Source organism: Pan troglodytes, chromosome 13 (assembly GCF_028858775.2).
Source record: "Pan troglodytes isolate AG18354 chromosome 13, NHGRI_mPanTro3-v2.0_pri, whole genome shotgun sequence".
NCBI lineage: Eukaryota > Metazoa > Chordata > Mammalia > Primates > Hominidae > Pan > Pan troglodytes.
In genome coordinates this window covers 92,909,607-92,934,366 of record NC_072411.2, presented here as the reverse complement: position 1 = coordinate 92,934,366, position 24,760 = coordinate 92,909,607, and the positions used below count along the sequence as shown (strand labels likewise).

General features: G+C 40.1%; 1 long non-coding RNA gene across 1 annotated transcript; it reads right to left on the bottom strand.

Moving 5' to 3' along the window:
• Positions 1–14,607: 14,607 nt before the first annotated feature.
• LOC107973874 (uncharacterized) lies at positions 14,608–24,733 on the bottom strand. The gene is made up of 4 exons (XR_001716379.4): positions 24,630–24,733; positions 22,464–22,568; positions 17,047–17,180; positions 14,608–15,999 (listed from the first exon to the last, which is right to left on the bottom strand). It is a non-coding gene; the product is annotated as an uncharacterized LOC107973874 (long non-coding RNA).
• Between the last annotated feature and the right edge of the window lie 27 nt (positions 24,734–24,760).

Below are 24,760 nucleotides of genomic sequence, written 5' to 3'. Positions count from 1 at the left end.
CTAATGTACGTCTTACATGTATTGATTTATGTCTTTGCCTGTAACTTCTATCTCCCTAAAAATGTATAAAATCAACTGTAACCCAACCACCCTGAACATTTGTTCTCAGGACCTTCTCAGGCTGTATCATGGGTGATGGTCCTCATATTTGGCTGAAAATAAACTTCTTCAAATATTTTACAGAGTTTGGCCTTTTTTTTTTGGTCAACATTAAAATTAAAAGAAAGACTAAATGGAAAGATTTGAAAAATTTGCAGTCTGGCCATATAAAGAGTGAAAAGTCATATTTAGGAGAACAAAGTGGCCACATGCTAAAGATATTAGTATAGATAAAAGAGAGCCAGATGCTATTCATCAAGACAATGAAAGACTCAAAAGGCATTTCGGAGCTCTTCTGAGGCTGCCCCTTCCATTGCAGGCCCAGAGCTCTAGGAGGACAGAATGGTTTCTGGGGATGGGCTCAGGGTGCCCTCCACAGGCTCACAGACCAGGGCCACTTTGGGACTCTATTCCCTGCATTCTGGTCCAGTGCTCCTCAGCTATCCTAGCCGTGACTCAAGCAGGCTCAGGTGTGGCTCAACCTACCACTCCGGAAGGTTCAAGCCATAAACTTTGGTAGCATCCTTGTGGCACTAATTGTGCAGGTGTACAGAATGCAAAGAGCTGTGTTCGTGTGGCTTCCTCCACCTAGATTTCAAAGGATGTCACAGACAGCCTGGGCACCCAGGCAAAGACTTAATCACAGGGGTGGAGCCACTGCAGAGAACCTCTACTGGGGCAATGCCAAGTAGAAATGTGGGATCAAAACTACCACAGAGAGTCCCCACTAGGGCAATGCCTAGTAGAGCCATGAGATTGGGGCTAATCCCAAAACCCAAGAACTGTAAGGCCACCAGCATGCAACTTCAGCCTAGGAGAGCTACAGGCATGTGATCCTAACTTGTGAGAGCTTCTGGGTGGACTGACTCCAGCAAAGCCATGGGGTGAGGTCTGCTGGGTTTTTAGGAGCCCATCTTCCACCCCAGTGTGCCCAAAATTGGGGACATGGAGTCAAAGGAGATTATTCTTCAGCTTTAAGACTTAATGTTGATTAGCCTGTTGGATATTTTTTTACTTATTTGGGGCCAGTTACCCTTTTCTTCTTGCCTATTTTACCCTTTTGGAAAAGGAATGTCTATCCTATGCCAGTCCTGCCATTGTATTTTGGAAGTAGATAACTTGTTTGGTTTTACAGTCTCATGGCTATAGGGAATTTGCCTCAGGATAAATCATGCTTTCAGTCTCACCCATATCTGATTCAGATGCAACTCTGGACTTTGGGCTTTTGAGTTGATGCTGGAACAAGTTAAGACTTTTGGGCTATTGAAATGGAATGAATGAATGTTGTTTGTGAGAAGAATATGAGTTTTGGGGGGCCAGGGGCAGAATGTTATGGTTTGAGCACCCTCATCAAAACTCATGTTGAAATTTAATTGCCATTGTAACAGTATTAAGAGGTGGGGCCTTTAAGAGGTGATTAGGTCATGAGCGCTTTGTCTTCATAAATGGATTAATACCATTATCACAGGAATGGGTTAGTTATCACAAGAGTGGGTTTCTGATATAAAGATAAGTTCAGCCCCCATTTGTTCACTCTGTCTTGCACTCATTTTCCATGTGATGCCTTCCACCATGAGATGACGCCCACCAGATGCCAGTGCCATGCTCTTGGACTTCCCAGCCTCCAGAACCGTGAGCCAAATAAATCTCTTCTTTATTAATTACCCTGTCTGTAGTATTCTGTTATAGCAGCAGAAAACTGCTAACATAGGCTCTTAAAAATTATTCTTTTAGAGTAATTTCCTCAAATGTGGGACTAGGTAAGTAACCCGAGTGAAGCAGACCAGGTGTAATACATTAGGGAGTTATGAGACTCCAGCACATTGGAATTGGAATGCACCATCTGAAGGGGCAGTAACTAATCCATTCCAGCCAATTTTAGCTAAGTGAGAATGCAGGCAGTTGGCTAGACCTTTGAATTCTTCAAGATGACCCAGAAATATGATTTTTAAAAATAAATTAAATCTTATGACCTTTCAATGTAAGCATCTCATTCAATTTTTTAAAAATACTATACCAATCAAAGCATCTGCAAGAACAATTACATTTCCTACTTTCCCCTAAACGATCAGATGATGAAAGTAATATAATGTTATTTGAGATTTATTCCCCAGAGCTGATTCTACTCCAGATAACTAGTTCTAGCCAGCCATGAAAAGTTCATTCTCCTTGAAACTGCTTCAACCCTCTTGCTGCTAGGAGGGGAGCCAGTCTTAAGGCAAACATAACACACCAAGGCCAACAGAGTGGAGAGAGAAAAAAATAAACCCTGGAAACTCCATGACATTCTTGAACTACTGACTCAATCAATTCTGATGCCTGCTCTATTCTGGTGCTCCTTGTTACACATTAAACATTTCTTTATCATTTAAATCATTTCAAGTTCTTGTTTCCATTAAGACGTCTTAACTGATTCAAAGCCACACTATGGAAGTTTCTTTCTGTGTCTGTATCTTTTTATTTGCCCCAAGTACAATTTATTGTATCCTTTTTCTCTATCATTGTTTTAACATCACTAAATTGGATAGCTATGTTTTAACCTATTTATACATTATATGACTTCCCAATTGTTGGAAGGGCCATGTATGATAGCTTTGCATCATTTAAAAATGAAAGGATGGAGTTGGAGTTAGAGTTGGAGATAGTAAGCACTAAGAAGCTTACCTCTAGGCCGGGTGCGGTGGCTCACGCCTGTAATCCCAGCACTTTGGGAGGCCGAGGCGGGTGGATCACGAGGTCAGCAGTTCAAGACCAGCTTGGCCAAGATGGTGAAACTCCATCTCTACTAAAAATACAAAAAATTAGCTGGGCGCAGTGGCAGGCACCTGTAGTCCCAGCTACTCAGGAGGCTGAGGAAGGAGAATCATTTGCATCCTGAGGGTGGAGGTTGCAGTGAGCCAAGATCGTGCCACTGCATTCCAGCCTGGGCGACAGAGTGAAACTCCGTCTCAAAAAAAAAAAAAAGAAGCTTACCTCTAACCTTCAGTTTGGACTCTGAATGATTTCTATAACTCCAGATTGCTTCCTTTCTCTCCTAACAAAAAATATTGGTTTGGCACAGTGGCTCACACCTCTAATCCCAGAACTTTAGGAGGGTGAGGCAGGAGAATAGCTTGAGCTCAGGAGTTTGAGGCTGCAGTGATCTGTGATTGTATCATTGCACTCCAGTGTGGGCAACAGAGTGAGACCCTGTCTCACAAAATATAGACAGACAGACAGACAGATAGATAGATAGATAGATAGATAGATAGACAGAGATAATAGACAGATCCATCCATCCTGAGACAACAAGCTTTGCCCTTCTGCTATAAAGCAGACCTCTATGCTTGTGCCTAATATATTAGTGTTTGAACCTTAATTTGCTTTCCTTCGTTTTTGCCAGAATGATCAATTTTCCTTTACCTAACCAACATTCCTCCTTTCCAACTTTCCTCTTTGCTTATGCCATTTTAATCACTTGTGTGACCTAAACCTCTTCTCCACCCTTCAAAATTCCACAGATCATTTAAGATCTCCATCTTATGTCTTCATGGTGCTCTCCCATTTCATATCATCTTCATAACAGTCACTTGAGATGGGCAGGTAGGTACAATCTCATTTTTAGGTGAGGAAATTTACAGAAGCATTAATCTGCTCAATATTTCAGTTACTTGCCTTAAAAGTATCACATATTTCTTGACTCTGGCTTATGCCTTTACCATCACCCTCTTACCATTCTCATTTGGATGTACCTTCTCTTTCCCAATCAGTGAACTCAAGTAAACATATTCTATGCTTTTTCTATTGAATGTCATTTCTGACTAGCTGTTTTTATTTCCACAACTAACTCCAAAGTTAAGAAATGTAATTTGAGTCAAGAAAAAGAAGACATCTTCACAACCCATCCTTTCTTTAATCTCATGGTGGCATAGTCACTGACCCATGTGTTCCAGATGGGAAAAAAAGTATCCAGAAGCATCTGCAGCCTCAGTAGATATTGGCTAGACTTAGTATTGAGCACCAGATACTATGACATTTCTCATGCAAGAGGCATGATACAAAGGAAAATACAATTCGGAGTCAGGCAAGTTTAGATTTGAATTGCAGCAGACAGTAGTGCCTTCCTGAATTTTACCTCACAGGCAATACTGATTGCATTTTAACAGGGTTTTCAAGAATAAAAAGTCTTAATCCAAGAAAGTGACTGAAATAGGGAGGACTTAATATCTGGTACTAAGCAAAAACAGGAGACATTTTTGTTGATTAGCACCTGAGCTGTGTTAATATTCTCCTGAGAGAAGGACCTAAGAGAATAGTATAGACAGTATAGGTAAGTTCATGTAAGCAGAGGAGGAAATGAGGCAGGGAAAGCCTAGATATGAGGGTAGTAATAAATTATAAGCATGTAAGGCCAAAGGCCCATGGACAGACTGGGATGCATATCTTTTTTTTTGAGATGGAGTTTCAGTCTTGTTGCCCAGTCTGGAGTACAATGGTGCGATCTCGGCTCACCACAACCTCCACCTCCTGGGTTCAAGCAATCCTCCTGCCTCAGCCTCCCGAGTAGCTGGGATTACAGGCATGTGCCACCATGCCCAGCTAATTCAGGCTGGTCTCAAACTCCCAACCTCAGATGATCCACCCGCCTCAGCCTCACAAAGTGCTGGGATTACAGGCGTGAGCCACCGCGCCCGGCCATAACTTTTAAGTCCAATTCAAAAGAGTAAACTTGTGTTTATTTATTTAAAAGTTTAATACTATATGTAGTTCTTTAAAACTTTTCTGAATAGAGAGTTAGGAGACTGGAGTTCTAGCTCTGGCCTGGCTATCACCTAACTGGTTGACGTGGGCAAATCCCCTGACTTGTCAATGTCTCCCTTTCCACATTTTTAAATGGAAGTTTGGCCTAAGTGACCTCAAAGGTGCCTCCTGGGTCTCAACTGTGATTCCAAGCACTGGCTACAGTTGTGGCTTTTATTTGGAGGTTATTAAACACTTACTGATGAAATCTCATGTCTATTTTTTTCCAACAGATACCATGGGAATTCTAAGTGAATTTGGAATACTGGAAATACCAAACAAGGTTAAAGAATGTTTTAAATGCAGTGACTAGACAAAAGCTATAAACAGCTTAGCACATGGCAGTTTTGCAAGAGCAATAAAGAGTACACATTTTTAGATTAATAATCATAGATAATGTTAAGGGATGTGTGAGAAAGGGCAGGGGGATACACAGCCCAGGGGCCCAACACTATCTTGATAACCTGAGGTCCTGGGCAGGAACTTGTCCCAGGTTGTGGAACAGTGTCTCTGTAGTCTGGTTGGCAAAACTTTAATCTCAGTAGGTTTTCCCTCAGTGGTAGGCATTATCAGAATATAAAGACAACTGTATCCAAGAGTAATTCATACACTGTGCAGCCAGCTAGCACTCATGCTTATGGCAAGAGACTCTTCAGCCACTGCGAGTGCACGTGCTCACTGTCATTAGAGACAGCTGTTGGCCCTGAAGAGCCCTGGCAGTCAGACTCCTCCAACAGCCTCCAGGGTAGTGTTTTGGTGCAAACCTGAGTGTGTGCTTTCAGAGTCATTAGAGAAAGGAGATAACCACAAGTAAACAGAAAACAGGTGGACTGTACAAACAGTGTCGCAAACATAATTTTCAAGTCAATTACTATAAGGTTCTCTTTTTATGTTCTTTTTAAGTAGATGGAATATCTAGGCTCCACTTATCTCTAAATAATAAAACTCTTTCACTCCTAGCAACCACTTCCTGGAAAACAACCTGACAAAAAGATGAAAACAGTGAAAAGAGGTCTTTTGCACATTTAACAATGATAAGAGGGGTTTTTAAGAGTGAAATCCCATAATAGCTTCAATCATAAATGGCTATATCCAGTATCTCTCAGATGAGCAGCCAGGATCATGAACTTCCTTGTTGCAAAATCATGTATTAACCCTTCCCTGATCACTGCATTCTGGATATGACCATCATCTACCTACAGAATTTTACAACAAAACCATCACCGAGATTTTACTGGGTATACGGTATGCCCCATGCATTAATTTCACATTAATAGAAGGAATTGTACTCATTTTCTTGCTCCTCCTTATGTTCCTCTGGACAATTTATATAGCCTCAAAGGCCTTCGTTTCCTCACTTATAAAGTAAAGATAATGGTTCACACTTCTCACAACTACTGTGAGAATTAAATGAAGTAATGCATGCATATTGTTCAGGGATAGGCACACACAGAAACTCAACAGATGTTAGCTCCTTGTCCCTTGCAATCCATTTCTATCCAGGAGCTATAGTGATCTTCTTACACGTAAATCGGATCATGCTACTCTCCAGCTTAAAACCCATAATGGCTTCCCATTACATTTAGGATAAAATTAAAAATTTGTAATATTCCTACAATACCTCTCTGGTTCTGCCTAAATTTTAGGTACATCTTCAGCCAGTCTACCACTAACATTCTATGCTCCAGCTAAAATTACCTTCTTTTGGATCTTTAAATATGCCAGAACTGTATCATGGCCCCTGCATGGTAGCAGCACAAGGGGAGATTTGGGTGTCTTTATTCCTTATGATATGCATGAAGTCCATCCTTTATTTGATATGCAAAATTGATATATTATGAATCTTATATAGAATGCTATGCACAAACAGCTTCTAGCCCACCACTGAGTCAAATTGCTACCTCTAAGACCCTCCTAAATTGTCATTTGGAAACTGTCACTGTTCTTGCACATGCCATTCATTCTGCTCAAAAAGGCCCTTATCTTTTCTCTTTGCTACTGGTGAAATCTTACTGACTCATCAAGTCTGAGCTTGAATAATCCTGTGTGTCTATTAAGGTAGAGAAGGGCAAGGATAGTGTGGCTGCTTCTCTTAATGCTGTGGTCTAACATAAAGGGAGGCAGGAAATGCTTGTTGTTGGAGCTCAAGGTTTACTAGTTTTTTTTTCTTTTTTTTGAGACTGGGTCAGTGCAGTGGCGCAATCTTGGCTCACTGCAACATCTGCCTCCCAGGTTCAGAGCTCAAGGTTTACTAATTGTATTAGTCTGTTCTCACACTGCTAATAAAGACATACCTGAGACTGGGTAATTTATAAAGGAAAGAGATTTAATTGACTCACTGTTCAGCATGACTGGTGAGGCCTCAGATTGAAACTTACAATCATGATGGAAGGGAAAGCAAACATGTCCTTCTTCACATGGCAGCAGCAAGGAGAAGTGCCAAGCAAAAGGGGGAAAAGCCTCTTATAAAACCATTAGATCTTGTGAGAACTCACTCACTGTCATGAGAACAGCATGAGGGTAACCATTCCTATGACTAAATTACATCCCACTGGGTCTCTCCCATGACACATGGGGATTATGGGAACTACAATTCAAAATGAGATTTGGGTTGGTGACACAGCCAAACTGTATCACTAACCAATAAAGTTTACCTGAATATATATATAGTGAAAGATCTGCCCCTGCACCCATGAAAAACTAGAGCATGTTACACCAGCTAAATCTGATGACAAATTTTGAGTCTGTCTTAAGCCAACATTTAGGAGTCAAAGAGAAAGAAAATGCCTCCATCAAAGACTGTGCCTTTGTATCCTGGCCTTTTCCTACATCTTTTTTTTTTTTTTTTTTAGACAGAGTCTTGCTCTGTTGCCCAGGCTGGAGTGCACTGGAGTGATCTTGGCTCACTGCAACCTCCGCATCCCAGGTTCAAGCTATTCTCCTGCCCCAGCCTCCCAAGTAGCTGAGATTACAGGCGCCCGCCACTACGCCCGGTAATTTTTTGTATTTTTAGTAGAGACGGGGTTTCTCCATGTTGGCCAGGCTGGTCTCAAACTCCTGACCTTGTGATTTGCCGGCCTCAGCCTCCCAAAGTGCTGGGATTACAGGTGTGAGCCACCGCGCCCAGCATCCTTTTCCTACTTCTTTAACTCACTTCCTTTCTACTACCCTGACCACTGCATTTCAACATACACAAATCAATCTGAAGCAGAACTAAATTTTACATAGAGGGGTTTGAGAAAGGGAAAAGCGAGTGGCAGGACTATGAACAGAAGAAATAAAATGCAAGTACAGCCTCAAGGCATTCTTTCTCCTGGGCTCTCAGCAGGGAAGTTCCTGCCAGGCATATCTTTGTACCACACTTCTAGTCTGTCTTACATTCCTCTGGATCATTTACCAGTGGCCTAAGCTGCCTGCTTTACTTTCCTGTCCTGAACATGTTTCTGCATTGATCTCTGATAAAAGATCCTTTTCTGTTTGGATCCTCAGTTTGGTCCCATTTGTCTTTTAGTTGTAACAGGGCTAGCTTTTTAATCACCTTTCAACAATTTAGGAAGCTTTTACTAGGAATCCCAGTCTTTCTTCCACAAATATTTATAGAATGTTCCTAAGTACCAGGCACTGTGCTAGGTTCCACCCCTTCTGCATTCTCCGCTTCGGTAGACCATCTGGATTGAGGGTTTCTCTTGAATTTTTTTGTCTACTTTGACTCTCCCTTTCTACTTGGCTTTGATTTTTCTTAAAGGGTCCTCTCCCTAGCCGGGCTTCTCATCCTCCTTTAGAATATCCCTGTTCAGAAATTCACAACTTCTATTTGCATGTGAAAGATAACTCACAGGGAAGTTCTCGGATAAATTTCCATGTGTGTTTAAACATTTATTTGCTACTTGACAGTCAAACGGAAGCTGCCTCTGAGGGGCGGGGGGTGGGGGTCTGTGGCCATCCTTCTGAAGTAGGAGAACGAAGTGGCATCTGCTTTGTTAGGGGGCTGTTGTCCTTTAGGTTTATTCAGAATTTCTATCCTTCCCTTAGTTGAAGCTGCCACATAATCAGGTCTTTTTCTCTAGAATTCTATTGTGTGTGTTGCCTCTTGAATAAGATAAACAGAATAAGACAGTCGTGGTGCCAAGGACCTATTTTTATATTCCCTAGTTCATTTGCATTCCCCCCTCCAACTTTCTATGGCAATTTTTCCTGTCCACATTAAAAACAGCTTTCTGGAAATTTTAATGGAAATCCTTTATATATGATATTGTGAATTTAAGGAAGCATCTTCCAGGCATCTTAAGTTTTTTTTCTTTACAGAATTTGAGGCTTCGTCACTGCTCCTGTCCCTTAACCTCTGCACAATAGTTTCATACAGAAATGTCTTGTTCACATAAAATCTGCCATCTCCACCCATAGTGAGCCCTGCCCTGTTCTGATGTTCCAAATCTTCCCCTTCCATTTTTAAGGCTCACCTCAATCCTCAGGGCACATTCCTTCTCTTCTCCTATTTTCAGAAACTACCCACTTCAGTCCTAATCTTGTAAAACCAAGCAAACTACTCCCAGAAGGTGACAATGAGGAGGGGCCATACACTAGAGTGTAGGTTTAGTGAGCAAAGAATAGCTCCAGGAAGGTACCAAAGCTGCTATACTCACATTTTCTACATTTTAGCATAATCTTTCATCTTGGAAGATCTTCAGTAGAGATAGAAAGATGCCAAGAAATCTCTCCTAAATTTCATGGATTCAGATATACTATATTTAATCTTTAAAAAGTGCTGAATCATAGAGTTGCAGAGGTGGAAAGGAATGGACTTGAGAAATCCAGTCCATTTCCTCAATCTGTTTATTAATTTCCTCTATAACATTCCTCAAAACTGGCCATCCAGCCACAGTTTTTTTTTTATTTCTCTTTAAAAAAAATTGTTTAAAGAATAATGAGCCTAATTCCAAAGACTTAATCAGTATTTCTTAAAGAATGTTCTGCAGATGACCTGCATCAGAATCACCCGGGATGCTGCCAAAGTGTCCCTGGGATCTACCCTAGATAGACAGAATCCTAGAGCCTAGGGGTGCAGTCCAAGACTCTGCACCTCCAGGTAGTGCTTACATATACTAAAGTCTGCGACCCTGCATTCTAACAGGGATCAGCCACAGCTGTACGTGGACAGACTTCCTCCCCATATTTAACAGAGCAGGAGAAGGCCATCCGTGCCTTGAGAGAAGCAGTCTACGCTTGCCGGCATTTTTACAGGAATGTGGTAAAACAGCTGCTACAAACCTACCCCCAACATTTTTTTTGGCCACACCATACCCAGAGCAGCCAACAGCATTACTGAAGCTGGCAGATGCATAACTCTCCGCTTCCTGATGAAGATGAGGAAAAGAAGTGCCTTCCTGGATCAGGGAGAGGGAGATGAGCTGAATATTAATATTGCACTTAATACTGGTGAAATCATGATCCGGGCCCTCAGGCAGTATATCTAGGCAACTACACTAAGGGAAAAAGTTTGAACATTAATGAAAATCTGGAGAAACTGATTTATGTGGAAGCCTAAATAAATAATTCTAGGCTATAGGGAGCATATAATAATTTGTTAAAAGATAAAAAACTGACGGTGGAAAGATGGACCAGAACATAGGAAGTTGAAAAGGAAAACAATGAAAAGAATTCAGGTACAATTCAAGCTACAATGAAATGAGACTTAATAATAATTTAACCATTTTAACCAAACAGACAGCATATTTTTAGAATCAGGAGGTCTGTGCAATGTTTAGGCAGCCTGTGTAACTCTCCTTTTAAAAGAGGCTCATGTTAAGCATTCCAGAAAACCACGGAGACACTGAGCTCAGTGTACAAGAGTCAACTGTGTTGAAAATGCAAGAGCCAGAAATGACACATACCTAGAAAATGACCAAAAACTAACCAAAGGCAGGACAGAGAAATCCATTCTTCTTTCTCCTACAGAGGAAAAAGTATCCAACTACAGTACACCTCTCTCGACCTCCTTCCCCGTCTTTCCCCCCAAGAAAGAGCTTTACACTGGGAATCAGAAAATCTAGATTTCTAACCCTGGCTCTGCTATGACCTATATGATTTTAATCACCAAACAAGCTTAATATTCTGACTAGATTTCTTCACCTATATGTAATAGGGTATCTTGCCTGAGGTTGAACTTTAAAACTTGTGAATTTTTTTTCTGTTTTTGGTCTCTTCAAGTGAATATTTATTTATCTTTATTTATTGTTTGTTTGTTTGTTTGTTTGAGACAGAGTCTCACTCTGTCCCCCAGCCTGGAGTGCACTGGCACCATCTTGGCTCACTGCAACCTCTGCCTCCGGGGTTCAAGTGATTCTCGTGCCTCAGCCTCCTGAGTAGCTAGGGTCACAGGCGCCTGCCACAGTGCTCAGCTAATTTTTTTTTTTTTTTTTAGTAGAGATGGGATTTCACCATGTTGGCCAGGCTGGTCTCAAACTCCTGACTTCAAGTGATTTGCTCGCCTCGGCCTCCCAAAGTGTTGGGATTACAGGCATGAGCCACTATGCCTGGTCTATTCATCTTTAATGTAAATTGTTACTTCATTTTAGGAAAAAAACACAAAAAAACCTACCAGAATAGTTTCTGTTATTTACACAAATATAAGGCAAGTACCATTAATATAAATGGGGTATTTTTCTGGTTTAGCAATGGAAATGAGTATCTGTGTAGTTTTGGGCCAGACCATCTATCTCCAAGTTCCCTGTGTGTGTGTGAGTGTGTGTGTGAGTGCTTGCTTGTATTTTAATAGTAAACAAAGAAAACATTTTTTCTTAGATGTATATAAACAGGAGGTAGAACACACAGAGAACTGTTGTTTCTTATTACTGTTGGGACAAGTTTTTGCTTATAGATGACAAAGAGGAAAGGAAAATCTTGTGAGAACACTAAGTGGTAGCAATGGGGTCTTGGAGTGGAGCCGAGGTGGCTGCAGAGGGGGGCTTTCTACCCATCTCCAGAAACTCAGCGAGGTGAAGGCAACTTAGGCAGAATTAGGAGTGGACATTCTTGGCATGAATGGATGAACTGCTTGCCAGATTTATTTTTAACAGTGGTGGCAGTAGGTTCTTTGAGGGAGCTTCCATTTTAATTGCATTAGACATTGGCAAGAGGGAATCCAAGTAAGAGAGGAGAGACTTGATTGGCCTCTACATGTGAGACGCCCCTTCTGTCACTCTCAGAAATAACAGGGAGAAGCTTTCCCAGTCAGTGGGAGTGCTGTGTAAAGTACACTTATCATACAGGAATTGTATTTGGGACAGTCAAGGTAAAAAATGTGTAGGCTCAGCAACACTGCTCAATATACCCTTGCTGGCCCCCTGAACAGTCATGAGCAGTGTGGAGTTGCCCAAAAATAACTAGGACCTGGGGACACAATTGTTTGACATCCAGATGGGATGGTTTTGCTCACCTTGTATAACTTGCCTGCCTCTGGGAATCCAAAAACACCAATATATAAATTCTATAATTCTCCTATCATCATAGGATTAACAAGATCTCCAAATTCAGATAACTGTTCCTGCTTCCTTAAGTTCTACTAGTTCCTGCCTTGGTACTTCTTCTATTATAGCCCATTTACCATTTAATAGTGATTGGAATAGTGTATACACAGCCCTCTCCCTCACTAAGGGCAGAAGCTTATCTTATGGAAGTCTCTAACCCTACCTCCTAGCACAGTGTCTCACTCACAATAGGCATTCAACAAATAGACCCAGTTCTTAGAGACCTGGATTTGCATTTCAGTACCGCCTCATCTGGAGCAAATTGCTCACCCCTCTAAGGCTCAGTTTCTTCATCTGAAAATGTTGATACTAATACTTGTGAAGCTACAAATAATAATATTTATGAAGTTGGTTTAATAAGTAAATGAAATAATGGCCATAATGTGCCTTACATACAATAAATGCGTAATGATGAGGGTTGTTATTGTTAATGACCACAGTGTGTTATGTCAAACATGGTTCACGGGGAGAATCACTAAGGACTGTGGCTGTTGCATTAGCAGAAAGGAGTGAATGCTTTCCAACTTATCTACCCTTTCAAGGACCTCCTACATGCTACACATTGTGCTCAGAAATGGGGGCTAGAGAGAGCCATTTCTATATGGCTCCTGCATTCCTGGAACTCCCAGTAGAGTAAGTTTATTTTCCTGAATTGACATCTGACCAACTCATAGGTCATTGGGAAGAAATATAATTGACTTTCTTACCAACATAACTAAAAATTTAACCACCTACAGCATACCTAGTCAGCATCATTATGTACCAAATATTCAATATTTAAAATGAAAGCTGATCTTAATTCTTACTTTGGGAATAAACCTTTGATATTGCTAAAACATACTGATACTCTCAAAAGCCATGACCTTACCTTTATTTACTCAAAGCTTCCACAGATACTGTACATTTTACTTTTTAAATACATTGCTTTAAAAACTTTTCTCCATATTATTTTCCTGTTAATCATGTTCTTTGAGCATTATTTAATAGACTAGCACTGTTGACATTCATTCTTCTACACAAATATCTTTTTTTTGTTTTTTTGAGACGGAGTCTCGCTCTGTTGCCCAGGCTGGAGTGCAGTGGCACGCTCTCAGCTCACTGCAAGCTCTGCCTCCTAGGTTCACGCCATTCTCCTGCCTCAGCCTCCCGAGTAGCTGGGATTACAGGCACCCGCCACCACGCCCGGCTAATTTTTTTTTTTGTATTTTTTTAGTAGAGACGGGGTTTCACAGTGTTAGCCAGGATGGTCTCGATCTCCTGACCTTGTGATCTGCCCACCTCGGCTTCCCAAAGTGCTGGGATTACAGGCGTGAGCCACCGCGCCCGGCCCCACAAATATCTTATCTAAAGGAAAACAAAAGGACTTTACTCCCTGGATGAAACTCTTTATGGCCCCTGAAACTGTGATTTACTCATTATAAACTAGCAATACATTCTGTTATAATGACATGTAGTTTTTCTTCTCACCAGTATCTTAAACACGTTTAATCTCAGGTTCATGAAAAATTAATGAGATTAATGCAAATGGACTCACTAAAATTTGTGTCAAGCAAGAAAAATTTTTTAAAAAAATAAATATTTTAGTGTGTTACCATGGCATGAGAGGAGACAGGATTGTTTGACATCTAGAAGGGATTGTTTTGCTCACCTTGTGTAATTTGTCTGCATCTGGGAATCCAGAGAAGGCAACATATAAATTCTATCACGTTCCTATCACCATTGGATTCACATGATCTCCAGATTCAGGTAATTGTTCCTTCCTCCTCAAGTTCTACTGGTGGCTGCCTTGTTACTTTCTCTATTATAGCCTACTTAATAATGAATGTTTGGATGGAATGTTTACATGGCCATCTCTCTCACTAGAGGGCAGAAGGTTATCTTATGGAAATCTCTAACCCTACCTCCTAGGCAGTGCCTCACTCATAATAGGCACTCAATAAATAGCTGGTAGTGGTACCATTCCAATTTTTCCTTATGTGTGATTCTTTTAAAATGATCTTTGATCATGCGATATAATGTGACTCTAACTTTAGTTAGATGAAAATCTGAAGTCGTGCTATCCTCAAAGGGAATAGCTTCTTTAAGGGATGCTGTCACAATATTAGGAAGATCAATGTCAAACCACCAAACGTTTTCAGTCAGCTGCCATCTGAAGAAAGCCTTTACTTTCAGAAGAAAAGCCCCATTCTTTTAGTCTGCACTTCTGAATCATGGTAAGATTGTCGGCTAGAATTGGTTTATGGATGTTAAAGGGGAGAGTTTATGTCTGCCTTTTTCCACACATACACTGTATTCCTGAACCTGGTCAGTGGAGATCCAAGGCCACTCAACCTCTTTCAAGTGAGGCTGATGGAACATATGGTGCTTCCTGCAGAGAAAATGTTCTAACTGGCTCTAAAAGGAATGTCCAATAGTTCTCACCAGGGTTGTTCTACATATTTGGAAATGTGTGGGAGTCATGTTGGTTGTCACAGTGACCAGACAGACAGCAATGAGGGAAGGGAGATGCTATTGGAATTTAGTGGGTTGCAACCAGGGATGCTAAAATGTCCTGCCATGTATAATACCATTATGAGAAACAAAGAATTGTCCTGCTCCATATGTCACTTGCACATCTCTTTTGAGAAATGTTTTTTTCCCTGTTAGGAGTTGTGGAAAACCGGGCTGGGCTTGTTGAAGCAAAGGACCCTGCAAAGGTGTGGACGGACCTACCTACCTCTCCTGGGTTTTGGCAAGCATGATATTAGGAACTCCTCCAAGCAATGCAGATTTAGCCCATTTATTTTCTTCCCCACCCTCAGGACAGGGAGATAATGTTGGCAGCCCTTCAGATGATGTATTTGGGGAACACTGAAAGGCCCATCATGTATGCAGAAATCCCCACCATTAGACTTCTATGCATTAAGACATTGTCCCTAAAAAGACAGTTAAAGTGTAATATGTTACTTGAAGGGATAAAACTAGAATGTACCTTAGCATGGATTAGTTTACCAGAATAGCTAGCTATCACTTTGGCAACAGGTCTTTAAGAAAATAGATTTAAGCAAGTAATTTTGATATAAGCATAATAAAAGAAGGAAGTGAAAGGAGGAGGACTTTTGGAAGTGAGTCATGAGGGACTCCGAGAGACCAGGAGAGGCTACTGGGTGCCAAAAACAGATGAAAACAGAGAAAGCAGCTACACAAATTTGCTCATATTCTACCCATTTTGTCGCTGCTGTAAGCTTTCTGAAAAGAAAGATTTCAATACCAAAGTAACCTTATCCTTATGAAGGCAGAAACTGTATCTTTTCTTTTATCTGCTTAATTCCACAATGCTTTGCACAATGAATACTCAAATTTTGACAGTTAAGGAATCACAAAAATACTGTATCTTAGATTGCCTTGCTGGAAAGCTGTCAAACTCTAGGTTCAATAAAAGACACACCCGTACAATGGTTTGTTTTGTGTTTTAGGTTCACAGTACAGTTTTTATGAACATGAGTACATAAACTGCTTTATTTCATTTTTTTTCTCTGCCCCATATGATCTGCAGGAATAAGTTGCTTTCTTTTAGCATGAGGGATTCTTCCAGGTGTTTTACAGGAAATTTAACCTGGGTAAAGATGAAGTGGACTTTAAACTCCACATCAGCACTCTGTATTAGAAAAGATTAGGCAGCTTTCTTCTATTTTATGTAGAGCCATAAATTTTAAGACTTGAAACAAGTAAATGAGAATAATCTTGTTCAAATAATAAATGATTATGGATCACACTGAAACTTGATGTTTTTCTTGCATAATATGATAATAGTCGGCTGGGCACGGTGGCTCACACCTATAATCCCAGCACTTTGGGAGGCCGCAGCAGGCAGATCACAAGGTCAGGAGATCGAGACCATCCTAGCTAACACGGTGAAATCCCATCTCACTAAAAATACAAAAAATTATCCAGGCATGGTGGCACGCACCTGTAGTCCAGCTACTTGGGAGGCTGAGGCAAGAGAACTGCTTGAACCTGGGAGGCAGAGGTTGCAGTAAGCCAAGATCGCGCCACTGCACTCCACCCTGGGAGATAGAGCAAGACTCCATCTCAAATAAATAAATAAATAAATAAAATGGATGTGTCACATTATGCAAAATATAGATGTCTCAGAAATCTTGGTTCTAGGCCATGAGAAAATACATTTTCCATTGACTTTCAAAAATGTCTAAATAAAAGACAGTCTCATGTCCATGTTGCCTAAAAATTCATGCCTCAAAATGTAATAGGGACAATTTTTTCTGTAAACATATTTAAGAATTGTCAAAAATAATGTACTTTTGGATCCAGGGACACAGATATCCTATGCAGTGTTTTTTTGCTAATTGGAAGAAGGTGGTCATTTGTAGAGGCAGATTAAGCCTCCCTCCTGCTCCAGGGCATGAGGTTTGATGAGCGAAGCTGGGTCTGGGCTTCGGTACCTTGGCTGCTCCAGTAGGTGTCTGTGTAATGCTCTCACTAAAAACCTGCCTGTGGCAGCCCCACTGGCATCTCATAGTCGAAATCTTCTCACCTCTAAGGTGGACCTGCAATTTCTACTAATCCATATATTTGCTAAACTCTGGACTCGCTAGCTAGCGTTCTTGTCCTGCCCTCTATTACTCACTTTCTACACTCTCACCTTCACCCCATCCTGCTTTCTTAGAGAGAGACCTCCTTAGAGCCAGAGGGGACTGACAGGCACTTGTTAGCAGGAACCATGGCATTTCACAGTGGTCTTCCCAGCATCTAGTCAGTAGCCGGCATGTAGAGGAACTATGTAAATGAATGAGTACATTTTAGAACTATGCGTGATTATCTCACTGGTTAAACCATTCAACTTTATGTCATTTAATTAGGGGCAAATTTGATATCAAAACCTTGAAAAAAAGTAATTTCTATACTATTGTTCTGATAGATTATCTGTGCTTAGTGCTTCCCAGCAATGCAACAAAATATGTTTTGCTATGGTTTTATTTTGAAATCCATAGATTTATGATTACATAGTAAATACAATGTAAGAAAAGTTATATTGGGTCTATATTAGTTGACATATTAACTAAGAAATATTCTGAATCTGAAAGACTGATTATTCTATTTTTATAATCCCGAACCATTCTCTCTCACATTATAACACCCAAATTTTAAGTTTCATTATGGTTGAGCTGATAGAGATTGTATTCAAAAAGCAATGTTTCTAAGGTTCACGCTCGAGAGAGAATGAAATAGGTAAGAAGTTGAGAAATGGCATCTAAGTAAATTTGTTATGGCAACTGTGCCATTCTTGCTTTTACCTGCAACTAAAGCAATGACCAGATGCCTAACTGGTTTGAGTTAACAAAATATACAGCATCTCTAGGAGGGTCCTGACGCCTCCAGAATGTGGATCCAGGATGAATACACAAATTTCTGTTTCAGTCAGAGGATAAGAACAGAGATAGAATAAGTTGATTTAAAGTAATTAAGCCTTAGTGAAAATATATATCAGTATCAAAAGTTCGGTCATTTTAAAATACCTTAATCTCATCTTAATGTTCAATGTTTGTATTACTTGATGGTGCAATGTCCTTTTGTTTTGTTTTGTTTTTGTGACGGAGTCTTGCTCTGTTGCCAGGCTGGAATGTAGTGGCAGGATCTCGGCTCACTGCAACCTCTGCCTCCTGGGTTCAAGCGATTCTCCTGCCTCAACCTCCCAAGTAGCTGGGACTGCAGGTGCATGCCACCCCACCCAGCTAATTTTTGTATTTTTAGTAGAGACGGGGTTTCACCATGTTGGCCAGGATGGTCTCCATCTCTTGACCTCGTGATCTGCCTGCCTCAGCCTCCCAAAGTGCTGGGATTACAGGCATGAGTCACCACACCTGGCCCCATTTTTAAATAACCAAGTTAACATTTTTAAAGAAGTCTAGAAGGTTAATGCAATATAATCTATCTTGTAACCATACTTCTTGCCATAGCCTGATTGGCTAAGAGGTTCATCAACTCAAAATGCCACAGAGGCCAGGTAGGTAACCTGAAGGAGGCTGGATGTAAGCACACGTGCATAGATGTACATTGAGTGCTGGAAAGTGCCTGGCTATTTAAGTGTGGCAGCTGGGTTCAGCTATAGCTAATGGTTATCTTGAGGGAATGAAGAGCTAGTAATTGCTAGATCTTCTGATTTTTCAAGAAAGACTGAAAATCCATATTGTTATGTGGGCACTCCTGATTATTAGCTGTTGGCTTAAATTTAAAATGAGCAAGACCATCCTGGCCAACACAGTGAAACCCCGCCTCTACTAAACAAAATACAAAAAAATTAGCCGGGCATGGTGCCAGGCGCCTGTAGTCCCAGCTACTTGAGAGGCTGAGGCAGAAGAATGGCATGAACCCGGGAGGCACAGCTTGCAGTGAGCCGAAATAGCACCACTGCACTCCAGCCTGGGCGACAGAGCGAGACTCCGTCTCAAAAAATATAAATAAATAAATAAATAAATAAATAAATAAATAAATAAATAAATAAAAAGAGCAAGCCAACAAACCATTTGAATCAAACCAAATATGGCTGCTGGCCACTCATTTATTTCTGGTCTGACCATGTGATATTTATTGCCCCCTGGTGGTGGCTTTCCTCAATTCTAGCTTTAATTTTAAGAGATGTGACAACGAATTTTGGTGTTTGGCTAATTTGTGAAGGGGCATAGTCCTGCTGGGTGGACGAGTTGCCCATCCAACATCCATGCCAATGCTTTCTTAGATTGGCACAAAAGGCAAAGTGAAAATCAGCTCTCAAATGATAGTTCATGAGTCAAATACCAAAAAGAAATATTCACTAATACAGATATTGTATGATAATAAGTACAATATGGAGGTTTTTGTTTGTTTGTTTGTTTTTGTTTTGTTTGTTTGTTTTGAGATGGAGTCTCGCTCTGTCGCCAGGCTAGAGTGTAGTGGCGTGATCTCCGCTCACTACAACCTCCAACTCCCTGGTACAAGATATTCTCCTGCCTCAGCCTCTCAAGTAGCTGGGATTACAGGCACGCGCCACCACACCCAGATAATTTTTGTATTTTTAGTAGAGATGGGGTTTCACCAGGTTGGCCAGGATGGTCTCGATCTCCTGATCTCGTGATCTGCCCGCCTCAGCCTCCCAAAGCGCTGGGATTACAGGTATGAGCCACCGCACCTGGCCCCAATATGTAGTTTTTAAAAAGCATATATTATCATATATTCAGGATGCTTTCTGGGCACAGTTAAAGCTAGGAGTGCCAAAAAACATTGGATCATTGTCTTGGGCTCTGTGGCTGCAGGACTGAGCATCTGGACTGTGACTCACTCAGGCAGTTGGCCAGTTCCCCACCTGGTGCTAAAGGAGACCTGAAATACACTTTTCTCATCTGTAAAATATGACGATAATAATCCTACCTGGCTTGTGGGGTTATAAGACTCACTGTCCTCAATATGTGTTAGGGGGAAAATTCCTACAGATATATTAATGTATGCAGTAAGCTCAACCTACTACCCTTGGTCATCAAGACAGGCAGGTAGGACTCGCTTGTCTTCTATGCACACCCTTGGCCCATACTGGGTGTGGTTCTTTTGGGACTTCCTCATTCTCTCCTTTAAGGTTGATTTCTTTTAAACTGATGTTCCCATATAAACATGTTTGAAGCAGAAAATGGGAGATTACAGCATGATTTGGACTGTCTTCCACTCTCACCCCAAGGTCTATCCTGTATTTAGAGCATATGAAAGATGTGTCTGCTTGAAAGTAACTTGAATAGTAATTTGTGGTGGAAAATTACAGGAGCCCATCAGAAGGGGATTATTATAAAGCATCACCTTTCACATGGGAGTTAAGAATGCCTTCATATGGACTTCGTTTGCATTTTTAAAAAATTGGAACACTGAGGCAGCAGAAAAGCCTCTAAGTTTCCAAACAAGTAACTTAAAGCCATGAATTAATGGGCCCAGGAGTTTTTTCTTTTTTAAATATAATAGCAGAACTTCCTCTAATTAAAAAAAAACTTTTAGACGTTAACTTCCATATTTTTCATATTTAAATGTGAGAACGTAATGAAGAAAAAGTTGCTGCTGAAAGTTAAAATATACTTACTTTTGTCATGAGAATTATTAATATGAATATTAAAGTGAGAAAGTTTTATTTCAGAGAAGACACAGTATAGCATATTAATACCAAGAATGAAGGAGATGATAAAAAGTGTGCATGGTTGGGTAAGTGAATACTACAGCATATATATTCAAAGGATTCAGCAGAAAAAGTTATGTGCTTGTTTCAATGCTACTGCCATGGTTCAAAAGGCTTTTGGAGTTCCTTTCTTTGAACTATCTTCAAATCCTGTTCACTTTGAAAATTACTCACATTGGTTTATAGTCATGCTTCATATTCAAATCATTTGGGTAATGGTTAGGCTTTGGGTCTGATCATTATACAAACTAATGTAGGGATTGAAGAAGGTTTATCAGGGAAGCAGAGAAATCAGATGGAGACTGAGACTCTTCAAAATCAACGAATTATAGCGATTAAGGGGCCGGGCATGGTAGCTCATGCCTGTAATCCCAGCACTTTGGGAGGCCAAGGCAGACGGATCACCTGAGGCCGGGAGTTCGAGACCAGCCTGACCAACATGGAGAAACCCCATCTCTACTAAAAATAAAAAAAAATTAGCTGGGCGTGGTGGTGGGTGCGTGTAATCCCAGCAACTCGGGAGGCCGAGGCAGGAGAATCGCTTGAACCCGGGAGGCGGAGGTTGTGGTGAACCAAGATTGCCTCATTGCACTCCAGCCTGGGCAACAAGAGCGAAACTCGGTCTCAAAAAAAAAAAAAAAAAAAATCATAGCGTTTAAAAAGATATATAAATTATAAATATTTATATAGCCATAGAGATGTCAGGAAGTCTTTCTTTGTGACAAAATATTTTCTCTATCCTAAAATAGCACTGTAAGCAATATAGCAGAGGGCTCATCCTTCATATAAATGTGGTATTTTAATAAAAGAGGGAAATGAGAAAAATAGTTGATCTTATGCAGAAACTCCAAAGTCCTTATTGAGAAATATGGAACAAAGTAGAGCAAGTTAAACTATTAGAGAGAACAGATGGAAGCTTCCTCCTGAGATAATCATAAGCAGAATTCTTAGTACCTTCCTGGAAAATTTTGAATACATCCATCTTCTCAATTTTTTTTTTGAAGAGGGAAATATTTATGAAATGAGTTTGTACAAGACTGGCTGCAGTTCAAGTTTTGCAGAAACAAGCTGCTTATCTAATTCCTGTCTGAAGGACATTTATTTTTATTAGCAGAAATTGCACCAGCTATCCAGTGCCTCCCCTCTTCAATGGGAAAAAAAATCTTGAGAAAGTCCTTTGAGGACTTTTAATTACACCTCAAGTAATTCCATATTTGTATTATCAACTGCACACACACACACCCGATTGAGAGAAAATACGTAGATAAAGATATACACACATCTTAATAGAAACAAAAAGGAAAATATATTTGCATATTCATACTAAAGACCTTCTAAGTAGTTCTGTACGAAGAATAATAAATTTAGGTTTAAAAAACTTACTTTATTTACAACTAGACATGAAAATATTGGCTGAAGGTAAATTCCTGCTATAAAACATGGTCCTGAAATTTGGTTTTGAAATTCATGTACCCTGTCCTTCACTGAAAAACAGAATGACTTTAATGAAGATAAAGAACTTTAGTTCAAACATGCATTAATTTAAAAAATTCCAGTAACATATGAACTGTAAATAGGAGCCTTGTTTTGTATGCAAGTTTGTACCTTTTTGAAGCCCATCTTTCCAGAGGATCATGACTGATACCCAGGAGACCACTTCCCTGAGAATTACGTTTGGATTATTTGTCCTGAAAGCATCTGCTCTCTTGTCCTTGAACACTCATCTGCCACTCTTCTGCCCACTCACCCAGCCTGGTGAAATCTTCCTGCAGTTTATTCTATTGACTTGGCATTTTACTAACTGGAAGTTTCGTGTCATATGCCACTTTGGAGATTTCACGCATATGTTCACCTGTGAATCATTTACCAACCTGTTTCATAAGGATGCTTTAGAGCCAATCTCTGATGTGCCTCGCTGTTTAAACCTCTTCATTCAAGCGTAATGGAATGTTCAAGTGGAAGTTTTGGCTGATGTCCTAATGTGAAAGGTAATGGGTACCCAAGAAAATTGTGAATTTATGAATTTTAGAGTGATACTAGTAAAAGTTACAGTACTCTTAGAGTCCTTACTCACATCAATGGCATGAAAGGGTGTTTTTACTAAGCATCTGTAGAAGTGATATATTTTTTAAAAGGGGACACCCACTTCACAGAATCTCGAACTCACTGTGAAGGGAGTATCACCTCCACTTTTATCTCAAGTCAAGGGAGAATCTTAAAGTGAACCAACAAAGTGAACTCTTAGTATATAAGGGTAAGAAGAAAAGTCAAGTTTCTACAGAGAGGAAGCGGAAGGCAAGACCCACTGAATAAATTTAAGTTAGCGAGGGAAGAGAAAAAAGAAAGTTGTTTTTCTGATTACATTGCACATGTTAGTGCTTGTTCAGTTCACTGACTACACATGCAAGCACCATTTAGCCTATGATCTTATGGTTAGTGTTTTTAGGGCAGTTTTTATCCATTAAGTATTTTTCGTGGTGATTTCTGTTTTATTAAATTGTTTTTAGTACAGAATCTTATCAAACACTTCCAAAAACATTATATCTATTGCTATGCTTAGCAAGATATTTAGTTTTTTTTGTTCTCTAAGAAGTCTAAAATGTTATTTAGACAGGATTTACCCCGATAAAATAAAATATATTTTCTACCAACATGTTAAGTGTGTACAAGTTTTCAATGATCTTTTATTCCACAGTAGATGCCATCATTAAACCTTAGAAAGAGATGAGACTGCGCCGCTCCCCTGCCCTTTTAAAAAATCAATAAAAGACAGAATAATAAGCTGAGAAAGAGAAGTCAGAGAGGTAGAACTCTCCAAAAAGCCAGGGGAAGTTTAAAGAAAGAAGGTCAATAGAGTCAAATGATGCAGAGATGTCAAGGATAGAAACAGAAATTATTGTGATTTAGTGAGTCAAAGTGACCTTTTTGTGTCTTTGAATCGAGGGGTGAGATGTAATACAATAGTGCAGAGCGTGGAGGAGTAAATGACAGGTGAGCAAGGGAGGATAAAGAGGAGCAGTGCTTTTTCAACAAGTTTGTGGAGGGAAAACTTTTGTGTTTTTAAAGTAAGGAAACTTAGGTCTCCTTGAGGGCTGAGGAAGACAAAACATAGAAAGTGCAGGACTAAAGGGGTGAGCGTGTAAATGGGGTATGGCTGGAACCTGGAGGATAGAAAAGGAGAGGAGGATGGGGTATGTGTGGAAAGAATCACACAGCAGAAAACACGCAAAGATAGAGGTAAATCAAAGGGGAAGACAGAAGCTGAAGGAGTTTGCCACTCTTGGTCTCAGTTTTCTATGTGAGGTAGGTGGTAGTTTTATTTGCTGAGTTGGTATGTGAGTGGAATAAGGTTGCCCCTTCACAAGGGAGAGTGGAAGCTGAAATTCCCAAGGGAACATCTTTTTCTATTTCTTACAAAGGCACAATAAGGAGTAGCTACGGCCTTTGGTAAGAACTTTAATATTAATAAAAGTGGCGAAATATTGGGAAAATATCTGTTTCTAAGGAGTCGTTCTATAAATGGTTAGCTAATTCGTTGTAGACGACCTAAGCATGATCACAATTTGATCTAATTCCTCTAATTTGTTTTTGCAGAAGCAAAATGTGGCTTGGGAATCCCCTGATCCTCCTAAAGCAAGACATTAAATTTGGGCTTATTATATTTCAACTGGACTCTACCATTTAGCAATTTTAGAGTCTTCTAGTATTCATTTTTGAGTCCCTCAAGATACTCAAGTATACTTCTTGAGTTTTTTTTTGACATGTCTAAATTGTAGTTGATACATTTAACACATGTGCTTCTGTGATATCTTCTTACTTTTTGAAAATTGCCTTTCCTTGTATAGCATTGTTCTTTATATTGCCAGTCTCATTTAGCCTTTTTTTTTGGAAGAAACTGATCTGATCTTTTTATTAGTTTTTTTATTTTCCCCCCTGTGGGTTAGGATTCTTTTAATGGTCTATTATTTTAATTTTTTCACTTTTCTCATGGACAATCTCCACATTTTATGTCATTTCTTTTTCTTGAAGTAACTAACCTTGAATGGAAAAATTGGTATTTTTCTTTTCCCACCAGCATGTTGAATCATCCATTTGTCTGGTAACTTGAGACAGCCGGTAGAGGAGTCACAAGAGTAGGTACCTTTCCATGAGCTCACCTCTGTTCCAC